The sequence below is a fragment of the Cervus elaphus genome, chromosome 4 (assembly GCF_910594005.1).
Source record: "Cervus elaphus chromosome 4, mCerEla1.1, whole genome shotgun sequence".
Lineage (NCBI taxonomy): Eukaryota > Metazoa > Chordata > Mammalia > Artiodactyla > Cervidae > Cervus > Cervus elaphus.
In genome coordinates this window covers 14,007,851-14,017,113 of record NC_057818.1, presented here as the reverse complement: position 1 = coordinate 14,017,113, position 9,263 = coordinate 14,007,851, and positions in this window count along the sequence as shown.

The window sequence follows — 9,263 nt, the reverse complement described above, 5'->3', positions numbered from 1 at the left end:
TATACGTGGGGGTCCCTCTGAGCTCAGACGCAGACCCCAGGCATGTGAGATCAGGGCAGCCCCCACCCAGCCCCAGAGAACTACTTCTGTTGCCGGTGAGGAGACAGTGCCAAGGGCACAGGGCCTCCGGGGTCACCTGTCGAGACACACAGCAGAGACGCCGGGGGTGGGAGCTGAGCTTCCCAATCCCCAGGTCACACTCAGGCTGCATCTCAGAGCACGTGTTGCACAACCAGGAACCATTCTGGAGCATGACTGACAACGAGCGTCCTCGAGGATGGCGTCCCAGGAGAGGCGCAGAAACACATCCATCGGTGGCCCCCTGCTCCCAGAGTAAGCCCCAGTTCTCATCTTGCGTGTCTGCGGGGGGCACCCCATCCACCCTGTCCACAGAGGACCCGCCAAAGAGGTGGATGGGAAGAGCGGTGAGAGGACGGAAGCAGGGCCAGCCCGCCCCCCAGCTCCACCACGCAGAGCCAGAGCCTTGCGGTGCTGAGCAAACTGCCAGGGACCCTGTGGCCCAGCTGGCTCGCCTGTAAAACGAGGATGCTAATCGCTCCCATCCGAGTGCGGTTGGAGGGACTGCGTGAGTTTCTCCACGTGAGGCTGTCGGCGTCGGTCAGGCCCAGGGACCCGCCATGCATGCCCACGGTGCTGACGGTGACACTGTGCCAGCCGCTGCAGATAAATGACCTCACCCCACTCCATCCTCACCACCGCCTTGATGTCGTCACCCCCACTTGAGGGCTGAGAAATCCGAGGCTCCAGGAGGCTGAGTAACTTGCTAATGAGCTGCACAGACAGATTTCCATTCCAGATAGGGCCGGCTCCCGAGCCGCCTGCACCCTGAAGGCGCCGCCACTCCAAGGGGCATGGGCTGGGTGTTCAGCCTGGGCTCAGCCCCCTCGACCAGCTCTGCGCCATGGACCAGCTGTGTGACCAGTCGCCACAGGCCTGTCTGAATCCAAGGCCATCCACTCTCTTTAGGAGAGGAGACCATCCACTCTCACCGAGGAGAGGCCGAGGGGCGAAGGAGAGACACCCCGCCACCTTCAGTGCAGAGCCCAAGCCCAGCCCACCACCCCCCACCCCCGCTGGGTAACCCCAAGAAGATTCGCTCACTGAGTCTCAGTCCCCTCATCTGTAAGATGGGCCTGTCATTGGTATTTACATCATAAGGCTGGGAAAAATAAATGACAGAAGGCCTGTGCTTCTCTCACTGGGCAGAGTTCCCAGCATGGCTAATTGCCTGATAATTACGGAGGCTCAGACCTGCGTTGTCCCCCACCCTCCAGCCTCCGCCTCCAGGAGGACGGGGTGTCTCAACAACAGAGTCCTTTACAGGCAACAGCATCCTTTCCGTAGCCCAGCCTTGTGCCTCCCAGAACCTGTCTAGGGTCCAGACACAGAAAAGCAACGACATGCTGGGGCTCCCTATGTCTGTCTCCACTGACACTCTGAGGTTGGCCTGCCTGGCTGTTCTGCCTGTGAACATGCAACTGGCTATATCTCGTCACGCTTCAAAGTCCGATACCAACCAAGTCACTACAATTCTAAGATGCCACCAAAGACGGGGTCCTACAGATGGGACACCTGATGGGTATAGACTCAGCCTCCCCCCACCATGGTTTTCCCACAGTAAAACAGAGCCAGTAACACCTGCTTCTACGGGGCAGTACCCAAAACACAACAAGTGCTCCGTAAATGATCCACCTGCCATGGGAGACTCTAATCCTCCATCCAGTTTCACACCAAGCGCCAAGAAAACTGTAGATCAAACCATACCCCAAAAGTGCAGGGATGAGCCTGGCCTTAGGCTTGCTTCAGATGAAAAGAGCTTGCTTTTGCTATGTCAAGATCACAAACCTATTACACTTTTAAAACCCAAAGAGGAGACTCGGGCCCTTTGAAGCCAACGTAAATACAACTGTTTAACAGTTTATTTTAACTATCCAATGGGAACCCAGTTGCTTAAATGTATTCACGTTGCCAGCAATCTCTCTCTGCGACATGGTATTTGTTAGAAATCAGGATTTCACTTCACAAACCGTCCTGCGGTCGCCTCCGCTTTGTCTCTTAACAGGGCTGTCTTTATGTGAGTTTTCTTTGGCTTCCCAATAGAAGAGTAACAGATTCCTTTTGAAGTTTTTTTATTGATGAATGAGCCGCTATAAATAACCCTCCATGGCAGCCGCCCGATCTCTGAAGTTTACTCTGGAATAATAGTAGCAGTGGGAATGAAGGGCAGTTCACAGCAGCGTGTCATGAAATACTTTAATGGGCTTCATACTGTTTAACTTAATCTTTACAGATGTAAAAACAGAAATACAATTATTTTAACAACTATTATTACATATTGCTTTGCTAATGAAAACAAAGTCCTGGGAAGCACTGGGAGACACTGAGGGGATCCTTATGACCCTCACGGAACTATGCTGGGTGCTGGCGGGGATGGGATCTGGGGACAGAGGGAGAATTAGGGACGGAGTATTTAGGCTCTCCCACAGGTCTCTTTCTGCCTCCCAGCTTTGACACACACACACACGCACGCACGCACACACACACACATGCAACCACACAACACATCCTAATGATGCTGTCATACCAAGTGCAGCTTCTCGGAGCTGATTTCAGGCTCAGCTCTGCGGTATGAATTATGGGGCCCATGGAGAATTTCTGTTGCTGGGAAAGACAACCGCTTGCTCTTAATGGAGCTCGAAGGACTTTTCCTGTTTCTCACAGTCCCCAGCTGCCACCCCGCCTCCTTGATCCCAGCCCTCCCGCCCCCGCCCCCTCAACTCCAGCTTCCAAGGAGCATCCTCTCGCCAGAGGGGACTGGGATACAGCTCACTCGCAAACCCATAAATCCAGAGGTCGCGCCTGCAGTCTGAACCTTCTCCCTGCCCCTCTGGGAAGTCGCAGAGATTAAATATGGAACCCCTGGGTCTCGTCCACTGCGCTGTGAAGACCGCCCTCCCCTTTGATTCTTCGGGGAGGTCTCTGCCTGCAGAGGCGCGTCCAGAGTCCAGACATGCCTTTTTCTCATGAGCTGTGGCCTAACCCCCCTCCTGCACTCCAGACTGGGAGCTGGGGGCCCCCATGCAACCCTCTACTGGGTAATTCTGTGCCTTCTCCCTGCTTCTTGGAGCGGTCCTTGCCAGTGAAACTAGGAGCTTGCCTGAACCCTGAACCCTTCGGGAAATGACAGGATTGGGAAGGGAGATGTCAAAAATATGTATTTTGAAAGCTCAACTGGAGACGGGGGCTTGTACCCACGGCAAGCAGCAGATTTGCCCAGTAGTCAGCGGCTGCTCTGGATTCTCTGGATTCAGCCCCAACCCTGTGGACTGGGGGCAGTGGGCAGATCCTTGAGAGCAAAACAGAGGGCAGCTCACTCCCAGGGAAAAAGAGCCAGACTGGGACCCTGGATGCCTGTCTAGGTCTGCCCAGGTTTACCCATCAGGTGAGTCCCACCACCCGCCCGCCCTGGGCTGAGCAAGTAAAGGGGTGAGCAGCCTTGTGTGGAGAAAAGCACCAGGAGTCAGACAAGCACTCTCCTGGGATCGTTCTACAAATATTCACTGTCTGCTCTGCACCAAGCGTTGGATCACAAGCTGAGGGACGCTCACTCTGGCAGGAGAGCCAGGCGTGGAGAAATGCAATCCTGTAACAAACATTTTTGGAGGTCTGCTAAGTGGCAGGCTCTAGGCTGGACATGATAGGAGAAAAAGGGCACAACAGAGAATGATGTGACCTTTGCCCTCAAGAGCGCATTGCATCGTGGGGAGGGACAGATGCAAAACTCATTACTGGGCAAGTAATTACTTAATTGCAGTTGGGATAAGTACTCTAAAGAGCTGCAGAATCCTCTTAAAGTGTGTGAAAGGGCAAGCGAAGAGAATCAAGCTGTGCGTCCCTCGGGCTGAGGCAGAGTGCGTGAAATGCGGCTCGTCTAAACTAAGATGTGTGGTTAGCACAGGATACACACTGGACTTCCAAGACTTGGTGCCAAAAAGATATAAAGCACGTCAATAATTTTTATATTAAACCACATGCTGAAGTGGGATCGAATCCAGGTCTCCTGCCATTGCAGGCAGATTCTATACTCTCTGAGCCACCAGGAAAGCCCAGTACCTTGGATAGGTGGGGTTAAATAAAACAGACCCCTGAAATGAACTGTACTTGTTTCTTTTCACTTTTCCTTTTGTAAGGTGGCTCCTAAAAATTGTCAAATCACTCCTCTTCGGCTCGCTGGGCTGGAAGATCCAAAAATGCATCCCTGAGCAAGAGGCTTTCTATGGCCCTTTAGCTTGAAAATCCCAGAGAGATGGGAAGGAGATAGAAATGTGCCCTATGCCACTAGCTCTGTTCTTCGGGTGTGGAGATCACACAGAGGGACTCTCTGGGGTTTCTCAAACCTCAGGGCTGTAGAGTCAGATAATTCCCCACTGTGAGGGGCTGTCCGGTGCTCTATTGGATGCTCATGGCGTGTCTGACCTCAACCCCCTAGATGCCGCTAGCACCCCTCCCCTGGTTATGACAACCTAAAACGCCTCCGGACACTGCCAACTCGCCCAGGGCTAAGACTGCACTGGTGAGAACCATCCTGCTCGACCAGTGTGGGACCAGGTGAACATTCTGCATTAGAATCCCCAGCGTCTCTGGTAGAGGGGTCTGGGCAGCACATTTTGTCAAGCTCGCTGGGAGGTTCTGACGTGCAGGCCCCACTGAAGGCCTCGTGGAGGATGCTGTCTGCTAGCGGGTGTGTCCCCTGCCTGTCTCTTCCACTCCAGGAGGTGAGGAGGTGTTCGCCCTGTAGGCTCCCTGCTTTCACGCTTGGTCGGGTGAGACAAAAGAGTGGCTAGAGCTTTAAAGACAGGAATGCTTGCCTGGGCGTGGTGCTTTGCCAAGGATCTGCTTTGCAACCTGGGGGAGAGGGGTGGGTACTGGTAAAATATCAGTAATAGAATGGACACACTGCTCCCCAGCTCCCAAGTTCGCCTCAAGATGAAAGAGATTGTGCACACAAGACCTCAGGATAAATCCTGATGATGAAGGAGGGTGCCACAGAGCCGGAGAGCCTGGAGCCAAACCCAGCTCTGCCATGCATGGGTCACGGGACCCTGGGAAGTGACTAAGCTCTCTGAACCTGCTACCCAACCTGTAAAAGAGGGGAAACTACTGTCCCTAGCTCTCAAACCCAGGAAGAGTAAACGAGTGATAATACACATAGAGTCCTTAGATCCCAGCAGAGACTGAGTGCTCCGCAAACACTGCAGTGATGACTAGCCCTCAGAGATCTTATCACTCTTTTGTTAGCTTAAGTTTTTACTGCAAACACTCCTTCAATTGTACAGGGAGAATTTGCAAGCCACTCACAGGATCTTTGCAAAGGCTACAGCCGTGGATCCCAAGCCTCCAGGACCACAGAGCTGGCCACCGCAGAGGCCGCTGCCTCCAGCAGGACCCGAGAGCTTCAAATCCTGGGTGGTTCTCACAGCTCTGGGTCCCAGGACCACTCCTGTGGTCCACAGCATCCAAGCAGGTACACAACCCCGCCTCCTGGCCCCCCTGGCTCCCAAGGTCACACCTGTACATCTGGTGGTGGGCCCTGGCCTAGCACACAGGTGAGCAAGGGGCTCCTCCTCTTCTTTCAGTATTTGAAAGATTAGATAGAAAGAATGGGAATCTATCAGGAATTGGAAAGCGTTGAAAAGATTTTGAGTAATCATAAATATCAAAAGGGCCCTCACTGATGCCTGTCAATATACTTCGCTAGTCTCCCCAGGTGAATATAAGCCCCTCAAGGACAGGACCCAGGTCTGGGCTGTTTATGTATGACTAAGGTGTGCCACAGGCCTGGCACTTAATAACTATTTGGTGGATGGAGAATATCAAACTATTCTGATGACAAAGGCACTTGGAACAAGTTCCTGATTGTGGGAAAATAGAAACGTTTTTACTCCTTTCTGGGAATCCCTAAACATATGTGCATCCTTTACCTCGAGCTGAGCATGGGTTGGTACTGGTGAGGCACTAGCTCAGGCAGCAAAGATAGTGTGAAAGAGAACAGGCACTTTAGGACCCAGTGGCCTTGATTCGTCCTCCATCACATGGGGAGACTATTTTGATCAAGTGGAAATTAAGTACAAATGTGGATAAATAAGAAGAAAGAGTAAGAGGTGAACAACCCCTTAGCACAACCCCTTAACAACCCCTGGAGATGTGCCTGAGGGCCTTGGTACCTCGCTATGTGGCTCACGGTCCTGGCTGCAGAGCAGACCCTCCTGAGGAGCTTTCAGAAACATGCCATCTGGTCCCACCACAGGCCAGCGGAGTGGGGACCCCTGGGAGCAGGAGGCAAGCACTGGGTGGTCATCCTCTATCAGAGAGGTGAACACGCGGCCCCTGGGTTTGCTCTCACCCCACATGGAAAGCCAATGAACCCCTGGAACAAACAGCAGAGACAAGAAATGAAACACACTGGAAATAGATGTATTTCTCCTGAGTCCCATCTTTCTTATGTGACTGAGTGGCCCTTACTCGGATGCTGCGCTGTCCCTAAGGTAACAGTGTCTCCCACACCCACCCCACCCCCTAGAGCCCATGCCCAAGGAAGGGAAGGAGCCGTCATTGCGGGGGTGCTCCGGGCACCAGCAAGAGCCCAGCATGAATTATTCATCACTGCCTCCTCCCCCCAATCATGCTCTCAAGATGGAGCCCGCAGGGCCGACACAAAGTCCAAAAATGTGGGAAAGTTTATTTATTTCTCCAAAACATTCCTGATTTGTAATGTGCTTTCTAAAAATGTTCTAGCTGACCCAGCCCCTGCTATATTTAGCCACAGCATTTAAAGAAATGTTCCTTACCCTTTATAAGGCGGGCCATGAAACATGAATTTAGGAAAAGCGGCTCCCCAGTCTGGTCCCTTTGTCCCTGGGAGAGGGGTGGAGCCTCTCCTTGACCTAGAGGCGCGTGGTCCTGGTGCTCTGGGGAGGGGCGGCAGGGGGAGGGGGCAAAAATAAAGAGTTGCATTCATTCCCAAGGCCCTTGAGTTCACAATGCCTGGGCGGCCAGCCCTGGGAAGCCCCTTCTAAGCTCTCAGCAAAGAAGGAAACACCAAAGGACTGGCTCTCCTCTCTGTGTGAAATCTCTCTCCTGTGGTTTCCGAGGATCCCCTGACGGGTATGGCAGCTTTTTTTTTTTTTTTTTTTGCTTTTGATTTCGTGTTCGAACGGTTGGATCATCTCAAGAGCTATCAGACTGCAAGGAAGAGATGAAATGGCTGCCAGCCTGCCCCAGAGGAAGAGCTGAAGAAGTCCGCCCAGGAGGCTCCCGCGACCTCGGAATTATGGAACGCGAGCAGGACTGTGGGTTCATGATTTTGTTACGAAACCGAGACATCACAAATGCACTTGTAAAACAAAAGTGTTTACATTAGAGGCTATGCCTGTATACAGAGATGAGACCTCCCATTTACCGAATGCTTCCTGCACGCCAGATATTTTATGTATATATATATTAACTGTTTTGGGCTTCCTTGATGGCTCAGACGGTAAGAAATCCTCCTGTAATGCAGGAGACAAAGGTTCAATCCCTGGGTCAGGAAGATCCCCTGGAGGGGGCATGGCAACCCACTCCAGTATTCTTGCCTGCAGAATCCCATGGTCAGGGGAGCCTGGCAGCTACAGTCCATGGGGTCACCAGTTTAGTTCTGACAGCTGCCCGATGCTGAAGGCTTTAGTACTAGTCCATTTTGCTGGTGAGAACTAGGAACTTAGACCCATCATAAAATTTACTCCTTACAACAGCTTGAAGAGGCGGTTACTAACATTGCCCTCATCTGTACAGATGAGAAAGCTGAGGCACAGAAGGGATGAGTCATTTTGCTGATGTCACACAGCGACTGGGTTATTAGCAGAGCTGGGTTATTAGCCTCTGTCTGGTGGGCACAGTCTTGATGAGGTTAACACACTCCTCCCCTCCTTCACCTGAACCTTGAATCACTGAATGGTAACGAGTCTTAAGACATTAATGGGAGGGTTTTCTTCACAGTAGGTGTGTCTGGAGAGACCTGGGAACGTGTGGAGCAGGAGAAGGTGACCACTGCCTGGGAAAGAAGTGTGACCCTGGGAGGAGGGTATGCGCAGTGTTCACTTTGCACAAGACGGGTCCTGAGTCCAGCTGTAAGCTAGGTGTTGTCCAGGGTGACATGGGTTTGTGAGCAGCAGAGGGCCACCCCCCCCCCCTTCCAGAGGCTCGACCTCGCCGCTGCCGGGCTGGGACACTTTCTGGAAGAGTTAGACAGCATCTGTCATGTTCTGCCTACTACCCAGGAAGGAACAGCTTTGTTTTAAATGCTCAACAAACACAAATGGATACCAACTATGTGCAGTCATCCCAGGCCCCAGCAACTCAGCAAGACATTCTGGTCTCGGCCCTTGGATGCCAACAGTGTGGTCCGGGCCCCAGAGGAAGGAACCCCTCCTCCACTGTCCTGGCCACGCTCGGTTTGAATTGTCCCCACCGTGGCGTGTTCTGTGCCCCTCTCTGCCCATGGACTGCTGTTACCTGGGCTCCCTGTGGCTGGACTTCTGGTGGATTTAGCCATTGGAAGCACCTTGGTGAGGGTGGAAGGCAGAAGAGGAGTTGGGTGTTTCTGCTCAGCTCCTGTCAATGCTCTGGTGGCATCTACACTCATTCCGCCCACTCCCCTGAAAATAGTCCCTCTCCCCCAGTCTTCTTCCAGTGGCTCATCTAAGTCAGGTTCTGTTTCCTCCCGGAACCCTGATCTTCACACTGATAGAAAAGGAAAGTTGTGACAAATCTTTACCCAGTCGGGCCCTGGCCCCACCACTCACTGTGACTCTCTCTAGGTCACTGTACCATCTATGGGGATCTGTCTGACTCTGCAGAACCCTGAGTCTGAGGCCTCTGGATAAAGACAAATGTAGATGAGAACTTGCCACTTGGGTATTCAGGCATACAGATTGCTTGAAATGTGGATTTTAAAAAAAGCTTTTACTTTTCCAACAGACTCATGCTCTTCAATTTTAATAATGAAGCTGGATTATTATCATGTGTATTTTTGACTGTATGAAGCAGCCCCTGCTTCGTGGAAATAAGATTCCAGTCACTGTGAAGCACACCGAGTCATAGCACTCACACGGTGCATTCCTGGCGGACGGGCTCCGGCCTTCAGCTGCAACAATAAAATCCAGTGCCGCTGATTCATTAACCCACACGTGGACAGACACCGAGCA